Source organism: Triturus cristatus, chromosome 4_1 (assembly GCF_964204655.1).
Source record: "Triturus cristatus chromosome 4_1, aTriCri1.1, whole genome shotgun sequence".
NCBI lineage: Eukaryota > Metazoa > Chordata > Amphibia > Caudata > Salamandridae > Triturus > Triturus cristatus.
The window spans coordinates 804,770,212-804,778,675 of NC_140585.1; the positions used below are offsets into that span (position 1 = coordinate 804,770,212).

General features: G+C 43.7%; 1 protein-coding gene and 1 non-coding gene across 3 annotated transcripts in view; both read right to left on the reverse strand.

Moving 5' to 3' along the window:
- GNS (glucosamine (N-acetyl)-6-sulfatase) overlaps positions 1-8,464 on the reverse strand; it is a 250,164-nt gene that overhangs the window by 198,727 nt on the left and 42,973 nt on the right. The gene's annotated exons all lie outside the window — the stretch shown is intronic.
- The window catches only part of LOC146855586 (5.8S ribosomal RNA), a 154-nt gene continuing 100 nt past the window's right edge, over positions 8,411-8,464 (reverse strand). Inside the window, exon 1 of the ribosomal RNA XR_014959166.1 lies at positions 8,411-8,464. This exon is cut by the window's right edge and continues 100 nt beyond it. This is a non-coding gene — a ribosomal RNA (5.8S ribosomal RNA).

The following is an 8,464-nucleotide window of genomic DNA, read 5'->3' on the forward strand; positions in this document are numbered from 1 at the left end:
AAGTATAACATTTATATCTGTTCAATGCAAGACTGCAGGTAGGTTTAAATCTAGATTCTATTCTCATAGTGCTTCATAGAACTCATCAATGTCTCCTTGGCCTTCTAAAACTGTAACTTGGGGAAGCGTTCTGAAAACAAGTTGTGCCTCTGAACCTAAACAGTGTAAGGAAACTGTTTATTTTTGTTTTCAATAAATAGGCATTTTGTCCCTTTCAACAGCTTTCATGTGGGTAAGGAATTCTTCTTTCCATCGCCCCTAAGGTACTGGTGGGTGTCCTTAATACTGTAAAACTTTTGGTGGTGGATCAAATTGCATCTTGAAGGTTAATTTAGAGAACGTCTAACAAGTATCCAAAGAAGCAGCTACTTTAAAACATACTAGAGCTTTAATCTGATGTGAAGTCAGCAAACAATCTGAGAACCTATATTTATTGTTCCTTCACTATAACATAAGATGCAAAAGCTGTTATGTTCTAACAATTCCTTATAAACCCGCACAAAGACCACTTGAGGAAATGCTGTGAGTAGCAATGATGCTGGAGCTAGTAGCTTCTCCCTGTTTGGTGTTGAAAAGGTCAGCGTCGCTGTAATTCCGACAGACCCTGTAGAAAAAAGTGCACCAGCTCCCCTTAGTGATCTCAAGAATGGGTGTGGGAAGGCCGTACTGGGTGGTTTTGTCTACTTTACAGGCTGACATGCAACTGATGTAATTTAACATGTCATGTGTGATGGTATTTATGAGGTCAGAAGCAGTGCATGATGTGGTCACAAGTTATAGTTAGTTCACTAAACAAAATATAACTGGTGTGTATCAGTTTTTGTTGAGATTTCAACATTAGCTTGTGTCTCATACCAACACCTAACAATAACGTCACTTTAACCACTAGTTTTCCAGTGATTTTGTTTTTTGTTTTTAACACATATGGTGAGGTCTTTGCATCTAACTTGCATCTCAAATGTTACCCTTATAAAATTTGAGAGCTCTGAAGTGGCTGAGAAGATGGGTAGGCTGTGGAAAGGGGATGCTGTACTTAGGCAAGCTTTTCTCCCTTTAACTATTTTAAGCCCCTTTAAAAATACATTATACCTCATTACTAAAAAGCCTTACTTCCTTTTTCATTTTTAATCCGCTTGTTTCATACCTGCTATACCATCTCAATGCTCATTTACTTCAGTCTGCTACTCAGAAAAGGCTATACATTCAACAGCTCCAATGACAACATGCCACTCAGGAGTGTCTACCTTTTGTCTTGAATACAAAATGTTAGGGCTCTAGCTGTTGATTACTCTAGAGTTGACTGACTTCTTCTGGTTTTGAAAGTACACATTTTTTAATTCATTTAAGATCTTTTACGGACATGGATGAGGATGATATTTGAGAACAATTAGTCCGCTTTTTAGTTTTCTCGAGCACTAACCATAATTTCTAGGACAACAAAAAAAAAATCATTTTGTTCCAGCCGTGTACTCTTCTCTGTAGGAAAATGTTTCCAGTTTTACAGCTTTGATTCCATCAAGATTGCATTCATATGTGCCATTCTTTTGTCATAAACACAGAAAGTTAGATCTCTAGTTGCTCATTAGACTGTAGCTTCATATGAATTAACTGATATGCTGCTGCTGTTGGAAGTGTTTTACTCAGAATATCAAATGTGTTTCCCACATGGATGAGGAAGAAAGTGTGAGCTTTTAGAAAACGTATTCTCATTTTGCTTCTGGAGCACGTTCTCCGCTTGCATCGTTTTGTTAAATTCATTTTCAGATGCAGGGACCATCTTTCGAAGTGGTGTAATGGCTGTAACAGTATACGGTTTGTGCTGTGGCCAGTCCCTTTTAAATTGGCCAATCAGAGAATATCTGGACACCAACGATTTATGGATCTCTAATTTTTCCAAGAGACTAACCCCTTCGTAACCAGCCGTAACATATTTGTAAACAATTTTGGGGGAAACTAATAAACTGATTTGTGCCAAATAATGAATAGTCTATCTTTAAGCCAAATTTGGTATAATTCAGTTGAGCTATTTTTTCTATAACAGACAGCAAACTTTCCTATGAGAATAAAAATGGGAAATCAATGTTTTGATACCCCTCTTTTTCTTGGCCCCTTCTTGAAGGATTTCTATAAAGGAGCCAAAGTGAATGACCTTATTTTTGGGAAAGTTTTACGCATATTCGACAAATGGTACCAAAGTTATTATAAAAGAAATAACGCCTTTTCTATGGCAACTCTTACTCAACTATAACTACTCTAGCGCTATTGTTGCCAGAGTAATGTACATAGATACACATATGTATATAAAACTTATACAATAAGCGAAGGAGACTTTAAACTTAATTTAAACGTATAGAATTTTAAATAACGTATCTACAAGAAAATAAAGTTATTTATTTAATATATATGTTTAAAATATATTAATAAAAAAGGAAACAATTTAAAAAATAAATGTAACGATAAAGTGAAATATTCATTAATATTAAGTATGAATGTATATTACTTTAAAAATATTTAACACAAAATATAGGTATATGGTTTTAACCATTTAAACATTTTTTTTTTTAAGGTCTGGGTTTCAGGGGCGGTACAGGTTTTTGGGGTTCAAGGATGGGCAGTGTTTAGGGGAAGGTATAGATTTTATGATTCAGGGATGGGTAATTTGCAGGGGTAATAAGATGTGTTTAGGGTTCGGTGGTGAATCCAACCATATCGCAAGTGAGCCTTGAGGGATACTATGGAACTTTTAGGCTCAGGATCGTTAGTGTTTAAAGGTAGTAAGGAATTTTCAGGGCTGCCTCAGGCATGGGTAGTGTTCAGGGTGGGTAGGGCAGTTTAAGTGTTTGGGCATGAGTAGTGTTTAGAGGTAACACATTTTTGCTGTTCAGGGATGGATAGTTTGTAGGGGCAGTAAAGGGTTTTTAGCGTTAAGGGAAGGGTAGTGTTCAAGGGCAGTGTGTTCTGCTAGCATTGCAGGTCACTGTGGAAGCTCATTCCCTTTGTGTCGTGATTATAGTGCAAGTCATTTGATGGATATTACAAGGTCAATTCCTGAATGTCATCTTGGGGTTTATTTTCCTGTTTGTTTTTGTTGAAATAAAAGGGAGATACAGGGGTACCTTAGTTAAATGTGATGTCATTGTGCTCCTTCATAGAACTTTCTATGTTGCCACGGAGAGTACTTATTTGAGTTCTGCATTTGGCAGTTACTTCTGTTGCATCAGCAACTAACAACCCCTGCTCCTGGTGGGGTTCTGCACATCTTATACTTAATAAATCACCTCTAAAATACTCAAGGGGTCAGTCTGTTCCATTACCACCCTCATCATAAGAGAATTCTTGCCAGAAATCTTTTCAGGTTTTTACATTTGTGATGATTAGTTGCAAACTTGGCAGCCTATTCAAACAAACCTTCCTCTCAACCAAGAATAACACGGTTCATCTTGCTCCACTAGCATGCTGTGTGGACACTGTTTTTCTCTACTAGCTTCATTCTTTACTCTTTCCACCGCAAATAACACATTTCTCTACTACCCTATTTACTGCCACTTAGGCTGCAAATACCGTTATTGCCCACACTTGTCTTACTGATCTGTCTCTACCTCTATGGCATCCAATAGTGTATAAAAATATGAGCGGGGCACGGACTCCAAACTTCAGGCCGAGTAACTTTTGTTATCACCTATTCACATATCTAAAAATGCCAAGAAGCGCTTTGCATGCTACGATGAAAATATTCCTAGCATTCATCTTTGCAGAAGAGTACATTAGCTCTAAAATCAGCATTATACTAATAGAACGCTCACTCTCCACCTTAACCCCCAAAGGGTGTTAGAAGACCTTAATTTCTAAACTCACTAGTAAGTAAGTACCTGGAGGTCCAAAGGAGCCATAAATCAGACTTTGCAGGAAACATGGCCTTTTACAGAAAGTATGTATTTAACATTTTAACAACTGCCTTATTTTGATCCAAGCCAATAAGAGGAATTATGAACTCATTCAAAGACATTTTTCATATTCTGTTGAAAACTAAAGAGATTGATCATGGTATTCAACAACCTTCCACCACTAAGGTGTTTACAGGGGCTCTGTCTGACCCACCTGTGCCTGACCTACATATTTTGGCCATCCAAAACGATGACAACAAGGTGCCTCTGCACACAGACAGTCTTCACAGGTATCCAAGCCAGCCCATGATTGATAAACACACATTTCAGTCCTTCGCTTCAACTGATTCCCAACAAAGCCTGCTTGAACGCACCTCCAATCCATTCATGTGCTAGGCATCTTTCTCGCACCTCATATCTATCCATGAGTGAATGAGATACATTAACTATTAGACCCTGTGACCATTCTCAACATAAATCAGAGCTTAGTCATTAAACTAAAACTCAACAACATACTGCCGATAGGCATTAACTGGAAACTCAAGACCTCCTAATGGAGTCAGAATACCTCATCCTTAAGTTGTTTTTTCTTAACTTTATTTATCATTTTCTACAAACAGAATGCAGTCGTTATGAAAAAAGCAGGACTCTACAGTGCATCAATCACAGGGAGGTGTGATCCTCGATAAAGGGACTGACATAGGGAGTGAGAGGCTCTATGTAGTTGCGTCTTGACTGATGGAACATGAGGAGGACACTTCAGTGGGAAAAGGAGGAGTTAAGCTCTGGGGGTCTGGCTCCAGAGAGAGCAAATATGTACGAAGGGGTTGCCAAATATCTTTGGGTCTAGCTGGGGGTGGGGAGGGGGTTGGAATGTGGCATAAACTTAACTTGTCAGGTAGTAAGTCATGCTCCATAGCCAGGTCTTAGTGGTAGGGCGTATCCCACTGCGCCAGTAATGTTCAGTTTCTCTCTTTGCTAGTAGCAGAGTGTAGTGCTAGAGGCACTCCTCTGGTTTCTAACCAACTGATGACCTTTGGCTACCATGAATTTAATTGACTTTTGGTGTTTTATTTTACCCTAGCCTGAATGTATGAAATATTTCCCTGCATGTGCATGTTTGCCTTGAAGATTTCTTTCGCATCTCTTGTAGTATTAAAGTGGGAGCTGTCACAGAGTACAACAGCCTTGCCAAGAACAGAACGTGTGGGATGTGCATTTGAAAGCATGAGAGAGGTGTGGAATGTACTTCTTGGCCTTAGAGTGCAGTGTTATGAGCAGTGGTGCTCAAATGTGCATTATGTTGTACATTGGTAGATGACATGTGTGATGCTATAGGCAGTGGTGCACAAATGTGCATTGCGTTGTACACTGGGAAGTATTATTAAGCTATTACTATTGGCTTTGACATGCCCTCATGTCATCTTGAAGTCTGACTTTGTCTTGCTTGAGCTTTTTGCACGCACCGACAGGCCCCAGATTACTCAAGTTGTTTAGGTTATTCACGTTCAAGGTTGCTTTGTTTTCTGTGCTTTTGGAGATTGTTGAATGAACCGCCGGGGACTTTTGCAAGCTTCGTTAAGATAAAGGCTTGAACACATGAGGATGCAGAAGGAACGCGAGAACTCCTTCGCCTTCGGAATGCTTACCTGGAAAGTGGCCAATTCCAGGAAGTTTCCTTGGCGCAGAGGCAAGGCCTTTCCGAACCTTCTAGTGTGTATTGAGATTATAAAGCTGAGGTTTATTGACTTGAAAACCGGGATTGTTTGAGGCTGAACGGTGAACGCATCATCAGTGCAGGCATCTGATTGCGGAGTCTCTTGACCGCGGCTGTGAATTCCCTAGTCTGGAGTGGGCAGGATGAAGTTTGTACTAGGTGAAGTGTTTGATTTTTGATTGTTGCCATTGCGATGTGTGGTTGTTTGTGTGCATATTCAGTTTCCAGTGGCTGTAACAGTCATTGTGATGCATGACTGTCTGTGTGCACTTTCAGTTTCCAGTGGCTATGATGATCTGAGGTGTTTTCTTGGAGTACTGACTTTGTGATGCATGAGAGTCTGTGTGCACATCCAAGGAAATCATCTGATGTATTTAGTGTACATATCTTTCGGATTTCTTGCAGGACGTCCAGCATAATCTGCTTGTGCATTTTATTATTATTATTATTATTATTATCTATGCATTTAACAGTTACATTTGACAAATGTGTTATTATTGCTTGCATATATAAATATATATCTCTATATAAGGTTAAATGTTCTTCATTTGACATCTGGGAAAGCCTTTCTGTTAGAGAGCATTGCATAAATAAAACCCAAGCCTTGTTCTGAGAACAGTCTTTGATGTGCTTCATTTTATAAAGTGAAATCTCTTTCTAGGTGGTGTTGTGTTATGTTTATTGCTTCGTCGTGTTTGAGCCTCCGTGTGGGAGAGTGGTATTTTGTATTATCTGGTAGTACGAAGCAATACATAGCGCGCTTGCTGTGAACCTGTAGATGCTCTTAGGGACAGTCACCACATTACCCAGAAGCACCATTAGGGGAGAGGGTTCGAGAGTAATACAAATCATGTGGGAGAGGATAGTGAATACATCAGTCCAAAACGTGGCGATGGGTGGACAGGTACAAGTCAAGTTGATGCGGGGGGAGGGGGAGGTTTGAGTCTGCCTCCCAAAATCTGCAGTTTGGACACAGAGAGGACCTTGAGGGGTCGAGTCTGGCTACACTAGCGGGAGTAGTGTAGGATCTGTGCATACATCGAAAGTGAAGTAGCTTGTGGCAGTGGTTAGGGGGGGTTAGTTTAAATCTGTGCACAGCAATAAGACCAGTCCTTGCCAGAGATAGGGTGGCCCAGATCTTTTTCCCACTGTGTTTGAACCTTGTTGTCATGGGCACGTCTGATGGCCATGCAGGTGTAGTAGAGTTTAGTCACTATATGAGTCCCCTCAGAATCGGTTATTAACAACGTAAGGGGAGGGAAGTCATCAGGGCCAAGAGGGTATCTGGGAGCGTAATGTCCTATGGAGCAGGCGAAATACTATCATGTACCTGGCATTGGCAAATCTAGTGTCCACCTTTATGGGATAGTACATGGCCGTTCGGGAATAAGTCACCTAGTGTGTGGGAGTTTGTCTTGTCAGTGTGTGTTGAACAAGTTTTTCAAGTGTCAAAAGCAGTCTTGGGTTTTGTGAGATAGGAAGTTCAGGGGAATATAAAGAGTCACAGCCCAGGACCTTACTAAGTTTTCGGCGGGCCCAGCATGTTGTAGACAAGGTCTGGATAGCCAAAGGGTCTAGCTTGAGACCCTGAGGAAACAGAGCCGCAAGGGGCGTCAGGTTTGTCAGGTCTCGTTCGGGTTTAGCATAGGGTAAATGGGCAACCGGATGATACCAGGCCGGCAATCTGGTCACCCTGCCCGCAGGGTCATCTGGTCGCCCGGTCTGCAGGGCCATCTGGTCACGCAGCCAGGCGACCAGATGGCTCGGGATGACGCAGCCCCCAGGGAGGGTGCCGTGCCTAGTCGCCCTTGCAATCCGGCGACAGCGAGGGTGGCCAGGCGCTCCAAGGCAGCAGCTCGGGAAGCTCCTTCCCCGGGGCTGCTCCTCGCCTCCCTGCCCGACTTGCGCGGAGCAGCGGGAGGGGATGCGGAACTCCCGGGCCACCGACCTTCTCGCCGTGATGAATCATCCGGGCGAACTGCACGGACCCCACCAGTTTACCTCTAGACGGCTTCACGCCCTCTTGAACTCTCTCTTCAAAGTTCTTTTCAACTTTGTTGGCTATTGGTCTTGTGCGCGTAATTAGCCTTAGATGGAGTTTACAAACCTGCTTTGGGCTGCATTCCCAAGCAACCCGACTCCGAGAAGACCCGATCCCAGCGCGCCGGGGGTCGCTCCCGGCCTAACACCATCCGTGGGGTGAGCCTCGATCAGAAGGATTGTGGCCCCCTGAGCGACACCGGGGAGTCGGTCTTCTGTATGCCACATTTCCCGGGGATTCGGCGCTGGGCTCTTCCCTCTTCACTCGCAGTTACTGGGGAAATCCTGGTTAGTTTGCTTTTCTCCGCTTAGTAATATACTTAAATTCAGCCGGTCGCCACGTCTGATCTGAGGTCGTAGTCGGAAGAAAACACCGGAGCGTTAAGGGGGAGCCAGGGAAGGCCAGCCCCCTGCAGGAGCAGGGGCCTGGCGTACCCAGCAGCACGCGCCCTCTTTCCCCGTATCGCATCTGGAGGGGTTTCGCCCTCGCCGGGAAGCCGGCCGCGCGGGCAGCCGGTGGGACACCACAGATAGCCACGTGCGGCACGCAGCCAGGTACACCGGGACGGGCCCGGGGCGGACCGGTCGCCAGACCCCTTCTCGGAGCTAGGCTTGCCGGCGGCGTACCTCCACGGCAGGACCGGGCGAGGGACCATGCCATGGGCAATCGGGGGGTCTGACCTTGTGGGGGGACGAAGGGGAAGCAGAGCTCACCCTGCGACGGCCCCAGCTGCGTCCCGGGGAAGCCACGGGGCAATTGACGATGGAGTGACCCTCAGACAGGCGTATCCCCGGGAGGAACCCGGGGCCCCAAGGTTAATTC